General features: G+C 45.4%; 1 long non-coding RNA gene across 2 annotated transcripts in view; it reads right to left on the bottom strand.

Annotated features, from left to right (window-relative positions):
* LOC137522757 (uncharacterized) overlaps nt 1–25,201 on the bottom strand; it is a 120,721-nt gene that overhangs the window by 43,315 nt on the left and 52,205 nt on the right. The window contains exons 2-3 of one of the 2 annotated variants that reach the window (XR_011022429.1): nt 4,528–4,621; nt 1,800–1,893 (exon numbers count right to left, since the gene is read on the bottom strand). This is a non-coding gene — a long non-coding RNA (uncharacterized lncRNA). The remainder of the gene's footprint in view (nt 1–1,799; nt 1,894–4,527; nt 4,622–25,201) is intronic. The other variant, XR_011022428.1, reaches the window with a different exon arrangement.

The following is a 25,201-nucleotide window of genomic DNA, read 5'->3' as shown; positions in this document are numbered from 1 at the left end:
ATCAATTTTAAAATTTCAAAGGAAAAACATTTTTTAAACTCAGTAAAGTGTCATAACCATTTCCCCTTTGAATTTTTAAAAATAATTTTCTCAAAAACTAGTACTAAGTCATTTAGAAAAATTATTTTTGCTAACTTACATAGCAATTGTAGTGTACATGAATGGGGGCTTTGCTATTAACCACTAAAGTTGGTATAAAATAAATGACACAAAAATGATGTGAAATTACGTGTGATTGCAAAATTATGGTTGCTGATTATGGTTACAAACTAAGCGAAACTGTGCCTACATCTGTGCGAGTGGAGCAGAGACAGTTAACTCTCATTAACTCTAGCTGCTCCACTGCACACTGCTTTCCATCAGAGTACGGAGTCCGCATCTTCTTTTGCTGCACTGTTTTCCATCCTCCAAACACTTCTGCCGTCACAGCTGGAACTTCAGCAGTGAAAGCAGAAGCGTCGGGCAGATGGAGAGCAGCATGCAGCACAGTGGCTATAGGCGGCAAGATCGGTAAATACATTTTCTCTGCCCAGCGCCCCCATTTGCAAAAACATTGGTGCCAGTTCACTTCTTGCGATTCACACTTAATTGACATTCATAAAAATTCAGCCAGCGGACATATCCGTTGCAGTTATTTGATCTCATGCAAATTAACTAAACTGTATCACTGATTTAAAGGACACCCAAGGTGAAAATAAACACATGAAAATGACTTTTTCAGATATTCCAGTTGAATTTTATATTTAAATCTACTTTTCAAGTTTTTACTGTTTTATTGTTTTGCTCAATGATACATTCATTAAAGTATGCCAGAGCCAAAATCTATGAATTATTGATCTTTTTTATCTATTTCTCTCAGAAGCCATTTTCTGCTAGGAAAGTGTTTTATAGTTGTAATTTCTTATCAGTGAGGCTCACACTGTAGTCTGACTCAGTCCTGATCCAGACAGGAACTGCCACTTACATACCTGATGTTTAACTCTTTAAGGTAGAGAAAGAAAAAAAGGAACACAGCACAGTTATTTGTGTGCTAGGCACTGTACATACACATGTCTATCATCAAGTCACATGTCACCTCGGGTATCCTTTAAAACCAGAAATGAAGACGGTATGCACAAACATCTAGTATAAGATTGCATAAGTATATTAAATGGTGAAAAATTTACTAACACAGCTGCAGTGACTAATCAACATAGGTACTAAACCATGCAGACAAAATAAAATATCAGCTACAGCAGTAATAAGTAAAACAGTTAGGAGATCACACTATGTAAATAAATTGCATGTTAAAAAAATGCTCTACAAAAAAATAAAGCCACACCATACATATCACACTATTACAATCAGCACTGAGAATGGTCCATACTGCATTCTGGACATAAAATAATGTAGCACATAGCACTATTAGGCAGTCCCTAGATCTTGAATGTTCAAATGGGAAGAATCAGCATACATTTAAATTCTCTAATACTACAGTAGTCCGTACAGCGCTCACTCCTCAACAGTCCTATATATTTAGGCTTAAATAGTTCCACAATTTCTTCAGCAGTTCAATCCAATCATTGATATCATAAATACTCTCACCAACGTTTAGTGGCTGATTTAATCACAGATCAGCAGAACACACTTTGCAGATGAATCTCTCTTCCGCAGTGTCTCTTCTTCCTATATGTCACTCAGGAAAGGAATAGATGGGACAAACATTGAGTAATCCAGTTTAGGGTACGTTCCCTTCACCAGCACCTCCTTGTACAACCTTCTGTGTGAACAAATAATCAATAGATAAGATGCAGGCTCACCAGATAAAATGGCTGATTTGACCACAGATCAGCATGAATCGCTTGGTTTTTAATCTGTATTGGCTCACACCATCCAGGCCTTGCTTCATATAACCTTCAGAAAAAACAGGGGGAATACAACATAGCGTAATCCAGTATATTACTATTATTTATTATTATTATTATAAATATTACACTTTTAACATCACTTCCTCCAAAGTGCAGAAGTTTGTACACCCCTTCGCAAACGTATGCATGCCTCTGTGCATCCCAATGCCAGTAGTGAGTGTTCACCTCCACAGCACTCCCCAGTACTAAATAGTAAGAATGCAGGCTCACCGCAATGATTTGCTGACCAACCAGGACCAGCATACAGTGCTTTAGTATAGCAACCAGCTCCTCAATCTTCAAAAGTTATTGCTTTCTAAAAAAAAAAAAACTAACAAATGGCTCCCATAGTGTAATTCTGCATTTATTAGCCACAATAAACATTAAAAAGTGCACTCACATTTCATAAAAAGCAATTGCGCATATACAATAAAACCAGGACGTCCTCACCGCTGCTTATTTAGCGTCTCCAGGTCTGCTGCCTTAAGCTCTGCCCTACCGGTTTCGTCACAATGACTCATCAGGGGCTGACTCATCAGGGGCTGATCTGTGGTCAAATCAGCCATTTTATCTGGTGAGCCTGCATCTTATCTATTGATTGAGTATTTGTTCACACAGAAGGTTGCACAAGGAGGTGCTGGTGAAGGGAACATACCCTAAACTGGATTACTCTATGTTTGTCCCATCTGTCCTTTTCTGAGTGGCATATAGGAAGAAAAGACACTGCGGAAGAGAGATTCATCTGCAAAGTGCGTTCTGCTGATCTGTGATTAAATCAGCCACTAAACGTTGGTGAGAGTATTTATGATATCAATGATAGGATTGAACTGCTGAAGAAATTGTGGAACTATTTAAAGAAAATCTGTAATGAAAAAAACTCCCCTGGGGGGTACTCACCTCGGGTGGGGGAAGCCTCCGGATCCTATTGAGGATTCCCCCGTCCTCCTTGGTCCCACGGCGGCGGCGATAAACCTCCCGGAGTAGCGGCGATGTAAATATTTACCTCTTGGCTCCAGTGCAGTCGCAGTATTCGCTCTTCCTACTGAGATAGGCAAAAATAGCCGATCTCCGTCGGGCCGCTCACCTGCACAGGCGCAAGTCTCCTGCGACTGCGCAGTAGAGCGGACCCAACGGAGATCAGAAATTTCCGCCTATCTCCGTTAGAAGAGCGCCCCAGCTGGAGCCAGAAAAGGTAAATATTGCACAGCGCAACAAATTGTCGCCTGTGCATTCCGGGGGCTGCAGCGAGACTGCTGTGGGACACAGGAGGACGGGGGAAGCCTCGATAGGGTCCAGAGGCTTCCCCCGACTGAGGTGAGTACCCCCCAGGGGAACTTTTTTCAGTACAGGTTTTCTTTAAGCCTAAATATATAGGACTGTTGAGGAATGAGCGATGTTGGGACTACTGTATTATAAGAGAGTTAGGGGAGGAGATACCCCCCATTCTGTATAGCGATCCGCCCGACAGTTCAGAATGCATTTATATTGAAAATAATATTAATATTATTTGATATATTGTAGAGGAGCGCTCATACCACTTTTTTCACATACATTTAAATGCACTGCCAGTTAATTTGGGCACAAGTGTTTTCCAATAGTAGAAGATCGGTGATATTACCGATATTCTACTATCACATGTTCCCACTAGTAGAATATTATGAATTTTACTGATATTCAGAAAATTGGGTGAAGCCTTCAACTGCCAATCAAAATTCACCTAGTGATTTTCAATATATATAACTTACTGCCATTCTTACACTGTTAATGCCAGAGGCTTCAAACCAGCTACACTAGGCCATTGGGTGACCGGGGGTGGAATAAAAAACAGCCAGTCAGATTTGTTTAATTGAATTTAATGGCAACATTTCAACTGCTTCCATTCTCACATTATTGATGCCAAGAACCTCAAAGCTCACAAAATTGGTCAATGAGTACCTGTGTCTCAAGGTTACAAAAATTGGCCAAACACATCAACAACCAGCAAACATATACCTTCAACATCGGGTATTCAGCTAGTGATTAATAAAGTGAGCGAAATGGAACACCTACCACATATTCAGCAGCACACCTCATACAATCTCACTCACTAGTGATGATAAAAAAAAGTAGTGGATACTTAAAATGTACCAACAGAGTTCATCTAGTTACACAGGAGGTCTGTCATTTCTATAGTCTCTCATACATTAGTGTTACTGCTAGGGGAAAAAAATAAATATAAAACATAAATTACTCCTCTTATCGTGGGCACATTTTTAAATATATAGTCCCTCCATTCATATAGGTGTCTATTGTTCTTCTGGTGTTTGGCTTAAGTAATAGGTTAGTGTTACTATTATAATAATAATTAAAAACTGGCTGTGTTGGTTTTCCGCGAAAAAAATGTTTTTGCTCTTGAAAGTGAGGAACTGCAGCGAGTTAGTTACCAGTAGATGCTCAACTAAACCACGATTCTGTTTATTGATGTTCTGCTGACAATTACGACAATAAAGATACAGACAGGCGCCTGCATTTTTTTAATCAACGCTTTTATTAAGAAAAGCAAAAGAAATAATAACAATTGTACCAGTCAATACAAGAGAAGGCTGAAAATTGCGGAGTATAATACTGTATGTTTCTATTTAAAATATTGTTTCATACATACTCGTCAAATAAGGAAGGAAGCCTGCATTTTACACATCCAAAATATCTGCTGTCTCTCACATGCAGTTTTCCGATACCCTGTTGCTATTGGCTACCTAAAAAGTAAATAAGCAAAAAATGGTGTTACCACTGAATATTATAAATCATTATAAATCATTATATATGCACCGCATAAGAGTAAATATGCATTTATTATTATTAGCAGTGGTCAGAGTTATGTTTTTGCATACTGTTGAGAATGTAAGTGGGACAGGAGCAATGGAGAAATTTAAAGATTAATTACTTTTCAGGTGTAATGGAAGACAGTGCAGAGATCCACAGAGAGGAATGGTGAGAAAGTGAGTCTAGTTATTAAAATATGATATAAGGATGTTGCAGTAGTAAAGGTGATAGATAATTAGAAAGTACGGTATATTAGGTGTTTGCAGAACCATAGAGATAGGAAATGGCAGTGCCCAGAGATGTTCTGGATGTTGGTAGGCAAAAAGAATGCAGGATCAAAGGTGAATTCAAAACAGTGCGCCTGTGGAGTGTGAAAAATGACGGTTCTTTACAGTTGGAAAAAGGTCAAGCAGAAATTTTTAGAGAGGGCAGCATGATTAATTTGGTTTTACCCAAGTTGGTTTTAGATACTTGTTAGCCATTTACAGGCAGCATGAAATTTTACTCAAAACAGTCAAATATGGACAAGTAAATATTTGACTCATTTGCCTGCAAGTTCTATCCTAGGACAAAAGGGGATGTGTTTAGCAAAGGAGGAGGGCACAGATTTAAGGCCTGAGCATTGGTTAATGCCAACAGATGAGAATTAGAGAGAGCAAGATTCATGATTGAGAGCGTTTGGAGCAAGCATTTGTATTAATAGGATATGTATCAGGAGGAGTTGGCAATGTCTTGGGTGGAGAAAGTGGTGGTAAGGGGAGGGGTGTATGTATAAGGAGGGAGTTCAATGTGGCAAATAGCCAGCATTAAAAATACTTACATATAAAATGTAGAATTCTCCCAAAGTAAAAGAGAATGCAAAAAAATGACCAAAATCTTCGGAATCGGTAATCGGCATTGGCAGAAATCAGCATTTCTGCAGAATCTAAAATTGGCATTTCCAACCATCCCTAATATTAATACAGTAAAACCCCCGTTATCTGGCACCAATGGGGATTGGCTGATGCCAGATAAGTGTAGTATCTGGTTACTTGAAAGTTACACACACTGTATACTTCACATAAACTCTCTATTGATGTTGAAATACTGTAATTAAAGACAAATTAAGACAAAGGACAGACTTGACTTGCAACAGAGGGTTATTACTGTATTAAGAGGTGTAAAATAGATTTATGCATCCTGCAAGGCTAGTATTTTTGTTTTCTGGTTGCTTGAGACTTCTGGTTAACTTAGTTCTGGATAAAAGGGGTTTTACTGTAGTATTTTATTTCCTCTGTCAGCACGGGTTAACGGAAAAGGTTTCGCAAAGCGTTTTATAAACTACCCATTCACTTAGATGGGTATTATATATTAAGACCTATGACTAAACCTAATCTTACTAAGCTGATATCAATCATCGATCAGTTTAGCTTTGCATTACTAGGTCAGGCTGGAACTCAGCAGTATTTTTTGTGTAGTACATGATCAGTGCACTCTGTAAAAGAATTGTTAATATTATAATGGAAAGCAGCTTTGCCAGTGTAGAGGATAGGGCAGATGATCTGTCTGGAAGGATGAGAGATGCCAGAGGGCCTTATTATATATTTATTGCCACAGCTTTTACTACTGATGGGTTCATTCTGGATGTATTCCTGATGTTTCATGCCTGCAATACTCTGCGGGCGACATGTTTACATAAGCAGTCGTAAAAAGGAGGATTCTCCTAATCTTCCCTGATACTGTTTACCTTGCAAAGGGCAGAAAATGCTACAGGGAGTACTAGGAAAATGTTGTATTTAGACATAAAGTCAGGACAAATTCCTCCTTTGCCTGCAGAGCTTAGCATTGTGTGCTTCGCGGTTCTCCATCTCGGTGACTTACAGATGTACTACATGAAGATGTTAGTTGCGTGGACTGCTAATTTTCATGCAAGAGACAACACGTATCATATGTTCACTGATGAGGAAGGAAACACTGAGATAAACAGAGATAGTGAGCCTTGTGTAATAGCGCCAGGGCTCCCTCCTTGACAGTGGTGTAGCTAAGGATTTATCGGCACTTCTGTGAGTTTTACATTGGACCCACACATGTAATCGATATACATTGATACGCACATCTAAAACTTGCTTAGGACAGCCACAGTGTCAGAGAGGTTTAAGCACAGGCGGGGGACAGTTTGTTAATGATTACTATTTAAAGCTACTAAAGTAATTAAAGAAAAGCCCCAAGTACATCCTTTTGGTCCAGGGATGCTGGGGCATGCTTAACCCCTGCATCCCCTTAACTGCATCCACCAGGCGGCTCCAGGAATTTTTTTTAGGGGGTGCTAAGCAGGTGCTGGACCAATTTCCGGGGAGCTGACGACCGCGCCACGGCAAAAAATGGGCGTGACCAAAGCCACGGCGAAAAAAATGGGTGTGGTCAGGACCAGATGAGGGCGGGACTAACTGTAATTTAACGTGAACCCAGGGTGAGAGTGATATGGTGGCTGCCATATTTATTTCCTTTTAAACAATTCTAGTTGCCTGGCAGCCCTGCTGATCTATTTGGCTGCAGTAGTGAACTGAATTACACCAGAAACGAGCATGCAGCTAATCTTGTCAGTTCTGACAATATTGTCAGAAACCCCTGACCTGCTGCATGCTTGTTCAGGGTCTATGGTTAAAAGAATTAGAGGCAGAGGACCAACACGGCAGCCAGGCACTGGTATTGCTTAAAAGGAGATAAATATGGCAGCCTCAATATTATTCTCACCTCGGGTTCCCTTTAAAAGTGCAACGCAAAGACAGAGGGCCCAAGCTTTGGTGACCCTTTCCCCAGAAAATTCACACAATTGTGCAGGTTTTCTCAAGAAAATACACATATTGTGAGCAGATTTGAACAAAAAACACGTTCAATAACCCCAATATGCACAATCGTTATCAGATATGACCCCAATATGCACAATCGTTATCAGATATGACCCCAATATGCACCATCGTTATCAGATATGACCCCAATATGCACAATCGTTATTAGATATGACCCCAATATGCACAATCATGATCAGATATGACCCCAATATGCACAATCATTATCAGATATGACCCCAATATGCACAATCGTTATCAGATATGACCCCAATATGCACAATCGTTATCAGATATGACCCCAATATGCACAATTGTTATCAGATATGACCCCAACATGCACAATCGTTATCAGATATGACCCCAATATGCACAGTCGTTATCAAATATGACCCCAATATGCACAATGCACAGCAGATCTGACCACAATCAGCAGCACCACCTGAAAAAGAAAAGAAAAACCCATTTACTCACCTAGTCAGAAGACCTCCTGTTCCGACCTCCTCCTCTCCCGACCTCATTGTGGCGTGCTGCTCCCACGATCCTCTTCCTCCACGTGACTTCCTGCCTGCAGCACCCGGCGAGCAGGGCTACGGGAAAATGGCCGCCCGAAGCCATGCACTGCAGACTCCAAGTCTGCAGAGCAGGGCTTCGGGCGTCCATCTCACCGTAGCCCTGCCTGCTGCTCCGGGCTGCCGCTGTGAACTGACTCGGCGTCTTTTAGACGCCTGAAGTCAGCTCACGCCAGGGGGTGCTTTGGGGGTGCTTGGACAATTCTAGGGGGTGCTCGAGCACCCCCAAGCACCCCCCTGGCTCTGCCACTATTACAATAACATTTCTATATCGCTTTTCTCCCATAGGACTCAAAGCGTTTAGGCTCTGTCAGATTCAGTAATTGGTAGTAGGATAAAGTTGTATTTCTGTTATGTTGAACTGGACAGGTGGGTTTTCAGCCTGGGTTTAAACATATCCAGAACAGAGATCCAGAGATGGAGCTGTCCTGATCTGTTGAGGTAAGGAGTTCCATAATTTAGGAGCGGCATGACAGAAGGCTCTTCAGGTGGACTCTCGGTATAACTAGATTATTAAAAACTGAGTATCGGGGATTGCAGGGATTGCTACACAGCTGCAACATTTCTTTCATGTATCCAGGGCCCAGATTATGTAGTGATTTAAATGTCAGTAGGTCAATATTGAATAGTTGCATGTGGTCCGGTATTAGTCATGGAGAGAATCCGGAGACATAACAACAAACGTTGTTTACGTTGCTTAGGTGATACCTTTAATGACTAACTGTACAAGATTTGCAAGCTTGCGAAACTTAGTTTCTTCTTCAGGCATGTTTCAGAACTGGATCAGAACCATACCTATGGTTCTGATCTAAGTATGGTTCTAATCCAGTTCCGAAACATGCTTGAAGAAGAAACTTAAAGTTTTGAAAGTTTGCAAAGAAATCTTGTACAGTTAGTCATTAACCACTTGAGGACCCACCCTTTACTCCCCCTTAAGGACCAGCGCTGTTTGTTGTGATCTGTGCTGGGTGGGCTCTGCAGCCCCCAGCACAGATCAGGGTGCACGCAGAGCGATCAGATCGCCCCCCCTTTTTTCCCCCCTATGGGGATGATGTGCAGGGGGGGTCTGATCGCTCCTGCGTGCAGGCTAGTTGCGGGGGGGGGGGGCACCTCAAGGCCCCCCTCCGTGGCGACATTCACCCCCCTCCCTCTCCTACCTCTCCCCCCCGGTGATCCGGGCTGCACAGGACCCTATCCGTCCTGTGCAGCCAGTGACAGGACGTCCTCTGTCACATGGCGGCGATCCCCGGCCGCTGATTGGCCGGGGATCGCCGATCTGCCTTACGGCGCTGCTTTGCAGCAGCGCCATACAATGTAAACAAAACGGATTATTTCCGCTTGTGTTTACATTTAGCCTGCGAGCCGCCATCGGCGGCCCGCAGGCTATTCACGGAGCCCCCTGCCGTGAATTGACAGGAAGCAGCCGCTCGCGCGAGCGGCTGCTTCCTGATTAATCAGCCTGCAGCTGGCGACGCACTACTGCGTCGCTGGTCCTGCAGCTGCCACTTTGCCGACGCACGGTATAAGCGTGCGGTCGGCAAGTGGTTAAAGGTATCACCTAAACAACTTTTGTTGTTTTGTCTTCAATTTTGAATAGGAATAGGATCTTCCATTTTATAGGTAGCCAGTGAAGGGTGTGCAGGACCGTTGTTGTGTGGCAGTGATGAGGTTGGTCAGTTAACAGTCTGGCAGCAGTATTCTGTATAATCTGTAGACGATACAAGTCCTTGTTTTGAAGGCTAGTGTAGAAAGCATTACAATAGTCCAGTCGGGATGTAATAAAGTCATGAACTAGGGTTGGCAGATCTTCTGGGAGGATGCGGTGCTTGATTTTTGTGAAGTTCTTCAGGTGAAAATAGGATGATTTCACCACAGCAGAAATGTGAGTTCTGAAGTTTATATCCCCATCAATAAGAACTCCCAGGCTACGCACACGCTCAGAGACGTGTAGAGCTTAGTGTTGGGCGAACACCTGGATGTTCGGGTTCGGGAAAGTTCGCCGAACATGACCGCGATGTTCGGCATGTTCGGGCTGAACCCCGAACTCCCCGAACATCCCGCTTTTGGGGGCCCTATGGGGTCGCAGGCATAAGGGGGGAGCATGCCCCGATCGCGGGGGGGGGGGGGTAGTGGATGGCCTGGCAGTGGCACTGTGGAGTGAGGAGGAGGAGTCCGGAGAGTGACGCGTTGAGGGAGGCCGGGCAGCGGGCGGTTCAGCGGTAGTACCCTTGTGGTACTTCCGCCCTTTCTCTGACCTCACGCCCGCTGCCCGGCCTCCCTCAACGCGTCACTCTCCGGACTCCTCCTCCTCACTCCACAGTGCCACTGCCAGGCCATCCACTACCACCGGTACTTTCCTTAAACTTTTGTATGGGGAAGCGGGCAGAGGGGGGAGCGCTAGCGGAGGGGGTGGGGGGAATTTCCGACCCCCCCCCGCGATCGGGGCATGCTCCCCCCTTATGCCTGCGACCCCATAGGGGGGCCGTATTCGGCCGAACAGGGCCCTGTTCGGCCGAACAGGGGCCCTGTTCGGCCAGGAATTGAGCCGTTCGGGCGAACGCGAACAGTTTGGCCCAACACCACCAGGTGTTCGGCCGAACTCGAACATCACCCGAACAGGGTGATGTTCTGCAGAACCCGAACAGTGGTGAACACTGTTCGCCCAACACTAGTAGAGCTATGCCTCCTTCCCACTAGTGAAGACTGTTTGTGAAGTTGAGTAAAGTTGTTTTGTTGTCATGCGCTGCCCTCCATCAAGTCATCAACTACACAGCTGACATGCATGTGTGCAGCCTGGTCTAGTGATATCAGCCAAGGGGATCAGGGGGATCAAATGTAATCAGAAGGTAAGTATCGCAAAATTCAACATTCTGATTGATAACATCTTCTATTACAATTGTCCATTGAATCATATTATGTCAATATTCTCCACATACTGAGTGGTTTTCTGTAAAATGTGATCATAAAAATCTGATTAAATGATGGCATTTGAGGAATGTATTGTACAATTAATGGTCACCTTTACTCAGTAGCAGCTCATACATCTGTGAGCATATAAACCAGTTCCTTTCTGGAGTTTGTCTCTTTAGAAAAAAGTCAAAAGCAAAATGACTGAATGTGTTGCTGGCTAGGAACAGCAATATTATAGTTTAAATCCTAATAAGCATTTGGATTCCCTGTTCTCTGGTTATAAGAGGATGTTAGATGAAGAATTCCCAATTTGGGGATTTCATTAATGCGGAGGGCAGAACATGCATGATGATAAAACCTAAATATAGCAAAACTGCAAAGCTGTAGACCTCTGTTCAGCTCTGTGCATGATATCAAAAAACATTTGATCTGTTGCCAGCACAGACATATTTAGGCATTCTGCTGTGGGTAATGGATGGATTATATTTGTGATAGACAGGCAGTGCTCAGCTTTGTATACAGTTTACCTCCATCATGCAAAATTGAAGAGAAACTGTAGTGAAAATAATGTAATTAATACAATTAATTTAAAAAAATGCAATATTCATTCATTAATTATTTAGTCAGTGTTTGCTAATTATAAACTTTAATTTATCACAACAGGGAGCAACATCTTTAGTCCTTTTGGGTGATCTCTGCAGAATGTTTGTTTACTGAGAGTTATGAAGCCAGTAGAAAATATACCTGGTCTTCCAGAATGTTCTGGGGATGAGAATTCCACATGTAATCAGCCTAGGCTAAGCACCACAAGGAGGGCGGGGTTACATGACAATGTACAGCAATATATAGATATTCCTGGTGCTGGAAAATGATCATAAAAAGTGGGTATCCTGTAGTGATAAGCCAAATTTTTGCATATGTGGAATTTTGCATCATAATTTGCAATGGCAATGCAAAATTGCAATGCGTTACTTTTGGCAAACTCGTAATTAATTTTTCATTCATTCATGATTTTTGCATCATAATTTCACATTAATGCATAATTATGCACAATTTTGTCAGGAATTACTTCTCAAGAACAAGATGTACACTGGCTGCATGCTTCCTGGACAACGAATATGCATTAAGAAGCAGCCATCTGGACTTAAATATTGATGCATGAGAAAAGCTGAAAAGCTTATTTTCCTTAAAGTGGATCCAAGATAAACTTTTACTCATTGCATAATTGTGTTCCTTTCATATAGTTTATAGGGCATTCCTCAAACCAGATGCTTTTTGTTTTTTGTTTTAATACTCTAATTCCCTATAAACTAAACAAGCCTCGCCCACAGCTTCTCCAGAGTGACCTGGCACTCTTATGGTGCCCATACATGGTACCATTTTTTCACTTTTTTTCCGATTAGATAAATTTGTTCGATTATCCCGTGCGATCGAAATAAATCGCAATATTGTTTTCGAGGTACCATACATGAACGTTCGATTAGGCTGAGAATCCGGGGAAATTATCGAATATGCCAAAAAATCTAAATGAGAAAAAAGACTGAGATAAAAAATAAAGTATTCAATGTAATGCTTTATTCGATCGGAAGTGACTTTTTTTCAACCGAAATCTCTTTTTTTCAGCTCGAGCTGTATTTTACCTCAGATAGTTAAAGGAATACTATTGATACCCAAGTGTTCTAAAATGACAATGTACAAATAATGTCTAAGTAGCTGTGTAAACATTTTCCTACTTTTCATGTTAAATATCAGAGGCAAAAGCTTTAATTTATTGAGGGTAGGATTTGGCTATATTGGGACAAATCAATTGCAGAAGGGGTGTCTGCTTCAGCTAGAGTTGCATATCAGACTACAGAAAACAAATATCAAACATATCAAACTCTGAAAGCAAAAACAGTATGAAAAGCTGTGACAATTAGTTACATTTCCTTTGCTCTCTTCAGACACTTCAGTCAGAAACACAGGACACAGGAGCTGCAGCTGTTGGGAGCTCTCTCTCTCTCTGTCACACACAGAGTTACACATAGAGTTAACTGATCAAGTGTGAGGGGAATTTCCCCTCTCCTCATGGCTCAGTCAGCCGTCAGTTTTGGCGTCAGTAAAGTTTGAAAGTATTTTGATAACAGTAAACAAAGAAGTTGCTAGTAAAATGTACACACCAGTACTTAGCAGTACTTCCCAAACAATTCCTGTGTCAATTTAAAAAAATATGTGAATCGATAGTATTCCTTTAACATAGACGGCAGTTTTAGCTCAAAGCGTCTTTTGAGCTGTATTTTTCCTCTGACTGGTTAAATTTATTTATTGTGAAGTTAATATTACCTCAGTGCAACTATATGGGTTTATTTTACCTCACAGTGTTGTTGATTTTTTTCATGCTGAGGGAATATTTACCACAGAGCGATTACAAATGTCTCTATTAACTAACAGGAAGAAGGCCAAAATTGCCTTTGCATTGCACTTGTGGACTCTTTTTGATGAGGACAAACTTACTTTACTTTAGTTAAAATATATATATATATTTATAATACAATGATAATATTCATACACATACTTCAATATTTAATATTTAATCTTGTTATGAAGACAACGTAAATAAAGATTAGTCTTTGAAACAAATCTTACAATTAGGATCTAAAAGATCTTTCCATACAATTTAACATACATGGTACAATTACAACACACAATCATCAACATTTTTCCAGCATGTCCAATCAGATTTTTCTCAAAAAAACGAGATAATCGTTCAAATTTCTTGATCGAAAAAAAAAAGATTATTTTCGTCTTTCATTCGATTCGATCAAATAAATAGGAAAATCTAACATTTTTATTGTACCGTGTATGGGCACCTTTAGCCTTAGTAGCAAGGGCTTATGGGAGCTCAGTCTGGGCTGTAGAGATGGCCCGAACAGTTCGCCGGTGAACGGTTCCCAGCGAACTTCCGGGGTTCGCGATGCGTCGAACCGGGAACTTTTCTGGAAGTTCGGTTCGTCCCCATAGTGCATCATGAGGGTCAACTTTGACCCTCTACACCACAGTAAGCAGGCACATTTTTAGCCAATTAGGCTACACTATCTCCTGGAGCCCCCCTCTCTCTTATAAAAGGCAGGCAGCGTCAGGCATTGGACTCACTTGTGTGCCTGCAGTAATTAGAAAAGGGATAGCTGCTGTAGACTCTCATATGGAAAGCTTAGTTAGGCTCTTGTAGGCTTGTTAGCTAGTTCCTGGCTGATTGTTATTGATAAAAAAAGCACCCCTCAACAGCTCTTTTGAGAGCTAATCTTGTTCTTGTGATCTATTTTGTGTGTGTGTGTGTGGCCCACTTGCATTATATACAGCCCTGTCAGTCAGTGTCACTGTGCCTGTCCGGTACCTGTCTGTGTGTGACAGGTGCACATTGTAATACCCATCACTGCATATACCTACTACTACCTGTTGTTCACTTCAGTGCACCCACCCACCTACGTGAGTGCACGCAATGTGATATACCATTCCGTGCATACCTGTTAACTGCACCTGTGTTAGACTGCACATTGTATTAGTCAAGTCAGTGCATACCTTTCACTTCATCCCCCCAATATGGACAAAACAAAAGGCAGAGGCAGGCCACCTCGACCAAAGTACAGTGTTCAAAAGAAGACACGTGCCATCAACCCCCAATATTGTCAGGATGTAGTTGACTATTTAACACAGAACACCTCATCTTTCTCAGCTTCTGCATGGAAGCGTGACATATCTTCCTCCTCCTGCTCTGATTCTGGCACCCCACTTAACACTCAGTCGGCCGCCACCACCAAAGTGCCATCACCCCAGGGCTCATTTTTGTGTGTGTCTGCCTCAGATGAGAGCAATGCCATCTGTACTCTCTGCCACCAAAAATTGAGCCGTGGAAAGACCAAGACCCGTCTAGGGACAACTACCTTATGAAGGCACATGATTGCAAAGCACAAACTGCAATGGGATGACCACCTGAGGGAAAGCAGCACACAAAAGCAAATCCACACACTGCAGTGGAAGATATGCAATTATTTCTCAAAAAAGGTGATACCCAAATTGTACCGTGATGTTGAAAGGCAAGTGGTGTCATCTCTGGCACCCAGCGTTGGGTTAAGGGTCCATCTGACCACGTGGTCTGCAAAGCACGGTCAGGCCTGCCCGAAGACTAAGTCAGTCCCCACACACAGCATCTCTGCCTGCACGCCGTGTAACTGCCTGCCCCAAGACTAAGTCGCTCCCCACACAGCACCTCTGTCCGCTGGCCGCTTTGCTACCTTCTCCGCCACCACCAACAGTAGTGTTGGGCGAACAGTGTTCGCCACTGTTCGGGTTCTGCAGAACATCACCCTGTTCGGGTGATGTTCGAGTTCGGCCGAACACCTGATGGTGTTCGGCCAAACCGTTCGGCCGCACGGCCGAACTAAGAGCGCATGGCCGAATGTTCCCCGAACGTTCGGCTAGCGCTGTGATTGGCCGAACGGGTCACGTGGTTCGGACCCGAACACGCTCTGATTGGCCGAACTGTCACGTGGTTCGGGTAAATAAATACCCGAACCACGTCATATTTCCGCCATTTGTCTGTGGGTTTAGCTTTGGGTAGGCAGGCAGGGTAGTTCGCGCTCCAGCCACGCTAGCCAGGGTCCCCCTAGTCATTGTGTCGCTGCTGGGAATAGTAGTACACCGCTCACCCGCCACTGTATAGCATTGTGCTCTGTGTCGCTGCTGGGAATAGTGGTACACCGCTCAGCCACACTATATAGCATTCTGTTTACTGTTCTGTGTCTGCTGTGAATAGTAGTACACCGCTCGCTCAGCCACACTATATAGCATTCTGTTTACTGCCACTCTGTGTACCTCGCTCAGCCACACTATATAGCATTCTGTTTACTGTTCTGTGTCTGCTGGGAATAGTAGTACACCGCTCGCTCAGCCACACTATATAGCATTCTGTTTACTGCCACTCTGTGTCTTCTGGGAATAGTGGTACACTGCTCACCCGCCACTGTATAGCATTGTGCTCTGTGTCGCTGCTGGGAAAAGTGGTACACCGCTCACCCGCCACTGTATAGCATTGTGCTCTGTGTCGCTGCTGGGAATAGTGGTACACCGCTCACCCGCCACTGTATAGCATTGTGCTCTGTGTCGCTGCTGGGAATAGTGGTACACCGCTCAGCCACACTATATAGCATTCTGTTTACTGTTCTGTGTCTGCTGTGAATAGTAGTACACCGCTCGCTCAGCCACACTATATAGCATTCTGTTTACTGCCACTCTGTGTACCTCGCTCAGCCACACTATATAGCATTCTGTTTACTGCCACTCTGTGTCTTCTGGGAATAGTAGTACACCGCTCACCCGCCACTGTATAGCATTGTGCTGTGTGTCGCTGCTGGGAATAGTGGTACACCGCTCACCCGCCACTGTATAGCATTGTGCTGTGTGTCGCTGCTGGGAATAGTGGTACACCGCTCAGCCACACTATATAGCATTCTGTTTACTGTTCTGTGTCTGCTGGGAATAGTAGTACACCGCTCGCTCAGCCACACTATATAGCATTCTGTTTACTGCCACTCTGTGTACCTCGCTCAGCCACACTATATAGCATTCTGTTTACTGTTCTGTGTCTGCTGGGAATAGTAGTACACCGCTCGCTCAGCCACACTATATAGCATTCTGTTTACTGCCACTCTGTGTACCTCGCTCAGCCACACTATATAGCATTCTGTTTACTGCCACTCTGTGTCTGCTGGGAATAGTAGTACACCGCTCACCCGCCACTGTATAGCATTGTGCTCTGTGTCGCTGCTGGGAATAGTGGTACATCTCTCAGCCACACTATATAGCATTCTGTTTACTGTTCTGTGTCTGCTGGGAATAGTAGTACACTGCTCGCACAGCCACACTATATAGCATTCTGTTTACTGCCACTCTGTGTACCTCGCTCAGCCACACTATATAGCATTCTGTTTACTGTTCTGTGTCTGCTGGGAATAGTAGTACACCGCTCGCTCAGCCACACTACATAGCATTCTGTTTACTGCCACTCTGTGTACCTCGCTCAGCCACACTATATAGCATTCTGTTTACTGCCACTCTGTGTCTGCTGGGAATAGTAGTACACCGCTCACCCGCCACTGTATAGCATTGTGCTCTGTGTCGCTGCTGGGAATAGTGGTACACCGCTCACCCGCCACTGTATAGCATTGTGCTCTGTGTCGCTGCTGGGAATAGTGGTACACCGCTCAGCCACACTATATAGCATTCTGTTTACTGTTCTGTGTCTGCTGGGAATAGTAGTACACCGCTTGCTCAGCCACACTATATAGCATTCTGTTTACTGCCACTCTGTGTACCTCGCTCAGCCACACTATATAGCATTCTGTTTACTGCCACTCTGTGTCTGCTGGGAATAGTAGTACACCGCTCACCCGCCACTGTATAGCATTGTGCTCTGTGTCGCTGCTGGGAATAGTGGTACACCGCTCACCCGCCACTGTATAGCATTGTGCTCTGTGTCGCTGCTGGGAATAGTGGTACACCGCTCACCCGCCACTGTATAGCATTGTGCTCTGTGTCGCTGCTGGGAATAGTGGTACACCACTCACCCGCCACTGTATAGCATTGTGCTCTGTGTCGCTGCTGGGAATAGTGGTACTGTATAGCATTTCTGTACTGCCACTGTACTGCTGCCAGTCAGCGTGTACTGTAAGGATAAGTGAAATGAGGAAGAAATCTGGTGAAAGAGGGAGGGGCAAGGGAAGAGGTGTTTCCCCTGACGGTTCACGTACAGGCCACAGGGGAGCACCCAAGAAAACCCACTCAATACCGCCCATGTTGTCCAGGACAACAACCCTCACAAATCCAAAAGAACAGGACCAGATAATTACTTGGATGACCTCTCAAGCGTCCAGCAGTGGGTTAAGCAGCACCAGCACATCACGCATGAGGTCCGAGTCCTCAGCCAGTTACAAGGAGCCAGTGGGCACAAAGCTGACACAACCGGCAGCGACACCACGCACACAACTGCCAGATAACCAGTCCGATGAATTACCTCAGGACACAATGGGGTATTCGCAGGAGCTATTCCCAGCCCAACAAACTTCCACCTTTCAAAGGTCAATGGAGGAACAGCCAGAAATGTTGTGCCCGGATTCACAACCATTAACTGTGGGAAATGCACCGCGCACTGAAATACAAGGCGAGTCCGAGGAGGACTCGGAAACCCAAATCCCAGAGCAAGTTGGGCAGGAGGGGTTGCAATTTCAGGAGGTCGGCCGACAAGATCTGGAAGATGACGTTGGAGTGAGCTGCGCAGAGGTTGTTCTGGGGAGCTCTACTCCACGGCGGTGGCCCCCCACAATGACATATGACGAGTTTGAGGAGATGGAAGAGGAGGGTATGGACAATGTGGACAGAGACCCAGATTTTGTTTGTGAACGAGAACATCGCCGTCGTAGCAGCAGCACAGATGAGTCTGTTGAAGAACCCACTGCTGCACGAGTTCGCCTTGTGCCACAAGGTAGGCGGCGCGCAATTTCACGCACCACAAGCGTGGAAGTTCAAGTGAGAGGCAAAAGAGGAGCAAACAGAAATCGCCAGCAAGGCAGGTGCTCCAAAGTCTGGGCTTTCTTTGAAGACTGCACTGAGGATGTTACCATGGCGATTTGCAAGGTGTGCAAGACCCGCCTGAGCAGGGGGAAAAGTATTAACAACCTCTCCACCACCAGCATGAGCCGCCACATGCTATCCAAACATCCCACTCTGTGGGCAAACGCGGCAGGACAGGGTACCAGCAACACTGCCTCCCTTGGGTTCACCAGACTCACCACCAGACCCGCCTCAGCAGCAGCAGTAGCCCAGCCATTGCGTGGTTCACAACATTCACAAACATCAGACGACGCTGACACTGTCACTTTCCGGAGTAGTGCTCTTGAGGTCTCCCAGTGTTCATCAAACACAACAACCAACAGCCCTTCCGTGTGCAGCGCTACGGTTCAGTTGTCTGTGTCGGAGATGTTTGAGCGCAAGAGGAAATTGCCAGCAAATGACCCCCGGGCCGTGGCAGTAACAGCCAGCATAGCCAAGCTTCTGGCCTGCAAAATGCTGCCATATCGAGTGGTGGAGACAAACAGCTTCAAGGGCATGATGTCAGTGGCCATCCCATGTTACGTGGTTCCCAGCCGCTACCACTTTGCGCGCTCTGCAGTGCCTGAGTTGCATGAGCACGTGGTCAGCAAAATAACCCGAAGCTTGAAGAATGCCGTTGCCTGCAAGGTTCACCTCACCACTGACACCTGGACGAGTGCGTTCGACCAGGGTCGATACATCTCCCTTACCGCGCACTGGGTGAACCTTGTGGAGCCTGGCAGCGATTCCTCACCTGCTACGGCGCGGGTGTTGCCCACTCCGCAAACAGCTGCACCGCCGTCCCTCCCACTGGATAACAACAGCAGCACCTACCTCTCTGACTCCTTCTCCTCCAACGCATCTCAAAGCTGTACCTCATCCGGAAACGCTAACCCAGCAGCAGTAGGATCGTGGAAGCAGTGCAGCACAGCTGTTGGCATGCGTCAGCAAGCGTTGCTGAAGCTGATCTGCCTTGGGGATAAGCAGCACACAGGGGAGGAAATTTGGAAGGAAATAAAGGAACAGACGGATTTGTGGCTGGCACCGCTGGACCTGAAACCGGGCATGGTTGTGTGTGATAATGGGAGTAATCTCATTCGCGCTTTAAGGTTGGCTAAGCTGACACACATCCCTTGCCTGGCGCACGTGATGAACCTAGTAGTTCAGCGGTTCCTGAGGACATACCCAGGCGTGGCCGATCTTCTGTTGAAGGTGCGTCGAGTGGCCAAACATTGTAGAAATTCCAGTACTGCTTCGGGGGCACTCGCCAAGATGCAGGAGCGCTTCAATCTCCCCCACCATCGCTTGCTGTGTGATGTCCCTACGCGCTGGAATTCTATGCTGCACATGCTAGCCCGCTTTTGTGAGCAGAAGAGTGCAGTGGTCCAGTACATGACGGCGCAGTACCGAGGCGCATCCGGACAGCTGCCAAGCTTCTGTGGATCCGATTGGGCCAACATGTTGGACCTCTGCCAAGTCCTCCAAAATTTTGAGCAATCCACGTTGCTTGTGAGCAGTGACAACTCTTCAGTCAGCATTACCATACCACTGCTGTGTTTACTGAAGAGGTCAATGTTGAAAATCAAGGAAACAGCTGTCATGATGCAACTGGGGGAATCTGAAGGAGAAAACGATCAGCGTGATGGTACCAACATCAGGCCATCCGCCTCAGGGAACGCTGGCCCCAGCAGCTATGACGAAGAAGAGGAGGAGGAACAGCTGGAGTTGGAGCAGGAATTTCATACCACCACTGACGAGGGCCAGAGCGGTGCACGTTGGACTTCCACAATTCAGCGCGAATGGTCAGCAGAAGCAGACCAGGAGGAAGGTGACGAATATGATGCATCACAACAACTATCACAACGCTCACAAGAGGATGATGAGGATTCTGGTAGGACTCTGGCACACATGGCTCAATTCATGCTAGACTGCATTGAACGTGACCCACGCATTGTGCGCATTCTGGACAACACCAATTACTGGGTTTATACCCTTCTGGATCCACGGTACAAACACAATGTTCCAAAACTGCTTGAAGAAAGAGTCAGACAGGTCAAAATGGAAGAATACCAGCAGGCCCTTGTGGAGACTTTAGAGAGGAGATTGACATCCTCCCCCTCCTCTAGCCAGTTGTACGCCGACAGACTGACTTCCGCAAACCCAGGACGACCAGGAGGGCAGCAAACAACGCAAGCCGCAGCTAGTGCCCAAAAGGGAATGGTATCGGCAGTGTCCTTGGAGTGGGAAAATTTTCTGACACCCATGCAGCAGCAGCCCACTGAACAGCAAGCGTGCAGATCCACCTCCAACACCGATCGCCTGGAGAAGATGGTCAAGGACTACATGTCAGATGACGTAGCTGTGTCGAACAATCCATCTGCACCCTTCAACTATTGGGTATCGAAGCTAGACACCTGGCACGAACTGGCAATGTACGCAATAGAGGTGCTGGCTTGCCCGGCAGCCAGCGTTATGTCGGAACGCTGTTTCAGTGCTGCCGGAGGCATCGTCACAGATCGGCGTATCCGCCTCTCCACAGAAAATGCAGACCGTCTGACTCAAATTAAAATGAATCAATCCTGGATTGGAAATGACTACGCAACACTCCAGGACCCCAACCAAGTAACATGACCAATGAACATCTGGGATGGTGTAGCGTTTCCGGTCCCTGTTTATTGAACCTCTCATCTGTATTACATTTATGACTGCATGGCGGCAAAAAGCATTGCTGCTATATCCGCACGCTTTTTGTCCTCATGCAAGGCCTGGGTTGTTGTGTCTCAAAAAGCATGGCCTTCTCCTCCTGCGCCTCCTCCTGTTCCATCACGTGTGCTGCTGCTGGGTTAGCGTTGCCGCGTGGTCCCTGTTTATTGAACCACTTATCTTTATTACATTTATGACTGCATGGCGGTACAAAGCATGCTATCCGCACGCTTCTTGTCCTCATGCAAGGCCTGGGTTGTTGTGTCTCACAAAGCGTGGCCTTCTCCTCCTGCGCCTCCTCCTGTTCCATCACGTCTGCTGCTGCTGGGTTAGCGTTGCCGCGTGGTCCCTGTTTATTGAACCACTTATCTTTATTACATTTATGACTGCATGGTGGTACCTCATGCAAGGCCTGGGTTGTTGTGTCTCACAAAGCGTGACCTTCTCCTCCTGCGCCTCCTCCTGTTCCATCACGTCTGCTGCTGCTGGGTTAGCGTTGCCGCGTGGTCCCTGTTTATTGAACCACTTATCTTTATTACATTTATGACTGCATGGCGGTACAAAGCATGCTATCCGCACGCTTCTTGTCCTCATGCAAGGCCTGGGTTGTTGTGTCTCACAAAGCGTGGCCTTCTCCTCCTGCGCCTCCTCCTGTTCCATCACGTGTGCTGCTGCTGGTGCTGGGTTAGCGTTACCGGTCCCTTTTCCTGGAACCTCTTCTCTGTATTACATTTATGACTGCATGGCGAAAAAAAGCATGTTACCTGTGCAAAGAAACATGACATTTTCCACATTTAAAAGACAGTTTTTCCTTTGAAACTTTACAATCAATTTTCTCAAAAACTATAAGCTCTTTTTCAAATATTTTTTTTCCTCTTGTACCCACTCCCAAGGTGCACATACCCTGCTAATTTGGGGTATGTAGCATGTAAGGAAGCTTTACAAAGCACGAAAGTTCGGGTCCCCATTGCCTTCCATTATGTTCGGAGTTCGGCGCGAACACCCGAACATCGCGGCGATGTTCGGCGAACGTTCGCGAACCCGAACATCTAGGTGTTCGCCCAACACTAACCAACAGGGTCCAGGACTCCAGGTGAATTTCGTAATTTTTAAGGCCGCTGCTAGCAGCAGCCACTATACTGATTTTTCTGGTGCGTGTACATGCCTCCCTAATTTTTCTGGCTGCACTGCAGCTGAAAAAACAAAACAAAAGACATGTACAAGTGCCAATTCCTCTTCGTGATCATTACCTTGCCGCGGGGTAGGGGCTTGCGTATCAGAATGAAGCAATGACCGACGTCTGTATGAGTGTCTCGGGGGGGGGGGGGATACCCAAGATAACAAGGTCATTGTTTCATTGTGGACAGACCAAATTTGATCAGCTGGACAGTCACTGTTGTTCTATCATTGAGCTACCACAGTCCAGCGACCATATGGGCTTGAAAACCGCCATGGCCTGCACTCTCGCCATGGTGCGCACCAGTCCAGCACGGCCGTCGCAACACAAACAGCTGTTTGCGGTGTGTTACACAGTGAGTTTGGTGTGTCAGTGTGAAGCAGTACTCTAATTACACTCCCTGACTGATGAGATCATGCAAGAGGTTTTTAAAGCACTTTAGGCCTGCAATATAGCATTCAATGTGATTTCTGCCCTTAAAACAATGCTTTGCATCAAATCCAGACTTTTGGCATCTATCCCACTCCGTCATGCCCCCCTCCAGGTGTTAGACCCCTTGAAACATCTTTTCCATCACTTTTGTGGACAGCATAAGTGTTTCTAGTTTTCAAAGTTCGCCTCCCCATTGAAGTCTATTGCGGTTCGTGAAAGTTTGTGCGAACCGAACTTTTGCGGAAGTTCACGAACCCGGTTCACGAACCGAAAATCGGAGGTTCGGGCCATCTCTACTGGGCAGGAGGAGGAGGTTACTAGCTAGAAATTTCAGAGGCAGAGGGGAGGAAGGAGGAGGAGAGGGAGTGAAGTTTTCACAGGCTGAGGGCTGGAGATGCAGATCAGCTTGCCTGTGTGCCGCTCTCATTGTATCACAGGAATAAATAATCATAGACTGTTGAAGATGTTTGCAGCTAGATATGCTGTGTAAACTATCTAAACTTTAGATAAGATATATAGAGAAGTTACTTGTTATAGTTAGTTTTTCCCCTCGGATCCGCTTTAAAGCGAACCCGAGCCGAAGCTCGGGTTCAAAATACACTGTTACCCCTGAAGAGTGAGAAGCCTCAGGATCCTATAGAGGCTTCCCTCGGTGGTCCGCAGTTCCCCTGTTGCTGAGTGCGGCCACCCTCCACATCGGGGCCACTTGGCTCCTCTTCCTCATTCATGGCCACATATTAGAAGCTCATCCACGCATGCACAGTAGCACATAGCCTGCGGCTCCCATGCTACTGCACATGTCCGGGCGGACTCGAGCACCTACTGCTCAGCCATGAATGCGGAAGTAGAGCCGCGTAGCCCCGATAGGATTAGGAACAATGCATTATCACTAATCTGTGGGAGGGGGGTGCTGACCGATTGGGGACAGCAGACCACTGAGGGAAGCCTCAATAGGATCCTGAGGCATCCCTGTTTTTAGGTAAGTATCTGATTTTGTACCCTGAGCTTCAGAACTTTAAGTCATACTTCAGCCTCCCACTTTTTAAATTTGCATTCATTAGCAATATATTGTATATGTGTACTTTTAATTAGTAATGCATTGCATGTCTCTCATTTTGCAATGAATATATTTAAAACACCTGGCAGGTTGCATCCTGTAGCTCCTTGCTGGAAGGAAAGTGGACGTTTCTAGCATAGAGCCAATTACCTGATTCAGCCTGATCTCCTCCATCTGCTTTCTGTGGCCCATGCTAGAACTCTATAATTCCTACCTGCTCACTGTGTAATAAAGTGTATAATAAACCATCTCATCCTTCCCATGCTGGTTTAGTAATCCATGATCAAAGCGAAGGACTGGCTGCTACCCTTTTCTAGCTCCTCTCTTTCTATCTCCAATACGTGCTAAATGGGATAGGAGGCTGGACAACAAATTGTCCACTAAAATGGCAGGGTTATCTCTATAGGAAATGGAACTACAGTACCCAGCCAGATACTTTCAATATATTTATTGCAAAAAGAACAGACATACCTTTGTGCATTCCTAGCTGATGCAAATGTACTATCACGTATTCTGAATAAAGGAGAGCCTTTAAACATTGACAGCAGATGTAATCAGGACCCCAGACTGATATGGGCAGTGTTGGATTTTGAGATCCAAATCAAGGAGGCCATTATGCAATATTAAATGTATTATTCTATTTGACCAAGGTTAAAGTAAAACTCGAGGGTTGTTAAAAGGAAGGGATTCCTTCAGTTGAGCTCTAGTGTTGGTGTTCAAAATCAGTATAGTGAATTCAAACACCCGAAATACTCCCAACCGCCCAGGTTCAGCACCAAAACCAGTGGGCAGGGTCAGGGGGAGTTTGCTAGCCTGCGTGTCACTTTGCACTTCATGGTACTCCAATACCTCCTCCTTCCCATGGGGGTCGGGAGTATTCGGGTGTTCTAATTCACTATTCTGAATTCAAGCACCAACACTATTCAGCTCTATACATTTAAAATATTGATGGCAATTCTTATTTCAGATTTCCTGCACGAAAGCAAGTAAAACACAGACACCCACTGGGTCATTTACAGAGACTGTGATATGGGGTCGTTCAAGTTTGCTGACAGTGAATGGATTAGTCAGAATGCAGAAATGAGTAAAGGCGTGTACACACCTTTGGTGGATTTCGACTATCGGGAATCAGGACCCAATCCTCTTGGGCAAGGCTTGGGCCAGGCTGCACAGATGCATGTAAGCTGTGTAGCTAACAATGCGCTGAGTTG

Source organism: Hyperolius riggenbachi, chromosome 6 (genome assembly GCF_040937935.1).
Source record: "Hyperolius riggenbachi isolate aHypRig1 chromosome 6, aHypRig1.pri, whole genome shotgun sequence".
Lineage (NCBI taxonomy): Eukaryota > Metazoa > Chordata > Amphibia > Anura > Hyperoliidae > Hyperolius > Hyperolius riggenbachi.
This window is presented reverse-complemented; position numbering and strand designations above follow the sequence as displayed.